Source organism: Phyllopteryx taeniolatus, chromosome 9, assembly GCF_024500385.1.
Source record: "Phyllopteryx taeniolatus isolate TA_2022b chromosome 9, UOR_Ptae_1.2, whole genome shotgun sequence".
In the NCBI taxonomy this organism is placed as follows: Eukaryota; Metazoa; Chordata; class Actinopteri; order Syngnathiformes; family Syngnathidae; genus Phyllopteryx; species Phyllopteryx taeniolatus.
Window position 1 is genome coordinate 10,867,451 of NC_084510.1, and position 1,565 is coordinate 10,869,015.

The following is a 1,565-nucleotide window of genomic DNA, read 5'->3' on the forward strand; positions in this document are numbered from 1 at the left end:
TAATCACATTTTATTTTTCCAGTTAAGAAGGATTCGGCAAATGTGCGTATGAAACCTGAGGGATTCATTACCTCCAACAAGTTAAAGAACCACTGATTTAGAGTCTTAAGTGAACCTAACAGGCATGTTTTTGGAATGTGTGAGGAAGGTGGAATACTTGGCCAAGAAGGCAGGAGCCATGATTCAAACCTTGAAGCTCAAAATGTTGAGGCAGATATTCTAACCACTAGTCAGTTGTGCTGCCGTGCTCAGCCCTATGAGCAATACAAATATCAGTGTTAAGCACAAAGTGATTTGGTCATTTAAATTAATTACCAGGCAGATGCCATGATAATTATACAAATACATAAGCAGTGCATACCGACAAAAAAAAACACGAAGCTTAAGAAGACACATTTTTTAATTCCAGAACCACTACACAACAGGTATCGCTCTGCAAACATCTCCAGTCTTTGATTAGATTTATTTGACTTTAGTTGTACAGTGGTTAACATTTCTTCATACTTGTATGGCAGTTAAGAAAGTATAAAATGCTACTCAAAAAAATGTAAAACATGTTAAATCAAAACACTGCCTTTTAGTTATTGAAGCCTTTATAAAGGCAACAGTTTGATTCTGAAATGAAGTTAATTTTCTACAGTTTTCTTGGAGCTACAGCATCACATAACAGATTGTGTTTCACCTTGGCAATTCTTCTGTATTATATATTATCAACCCAATTGTGGACAAACTGGAACTTGAGCACTCTTGCTGTGTTGTCTTAGTATTGTCTGCATTCAGATGCCTTTGTCACAGAGTTTGGAGAAAAGTCTGACTCATGTGCCCCTCTCCTGAACCCTGAGAGTATTATTATTATTTTTTTTTTACAAAAATAATCAAATGGCCAAACGAGGTGTGCTGATCTTTTGAGCTTTGGGAGGCTTGTGTGTTTCCTGTCAGTGTGACGCCAGCGCACTTTGCAAAAGTAAGGTGCGTTTCGGTCGTGCGACATGGGTGAGTTGTGACACTTTGTTGAGAAAAGGTTTTTGTGTCTGAGTGCGTGTGTGTGTGTTAATGAGTATACGGGCTTCAGGTAAATAGAGGGTCACATACTGTATCAAGATGGTAGCAAGAGGGTGCAGCTTGCGCATGAAACCATTACATAGCCTAATTTGAAGGGTGTTTATGTCCTGTATGGGTGTGAATAAAACGTACATAAAAGTAACACGCTCATGGGCAATCATAACAACTGCATACCAATCACCACAAGATTGGTATGCAGTTGCCAGGATTTTTTTTTTTTAATTGTCTGGTGTTGGTATTGTGGTTTACTCGCCAGACTTGCCTCTCACTGATTGTGTGAAATTGTGAATGTTTGTCTGGTCACCAGCCCAGGGTGTAGTCCGCCTTTCGCCCAGGGTCAGCTCCTTGACTCTAACAGGATAAACCAGGGATGGGGGGTGTCAGTGTTAGAACTGTGGACTTCCTAACCATATATGTATGACAATAATGGCATCTTAGATATGGTCAAAATATGTGAATATGTCCGTTTTTTTGTTTTTGTTTTGATTTTTATTGAACTAATG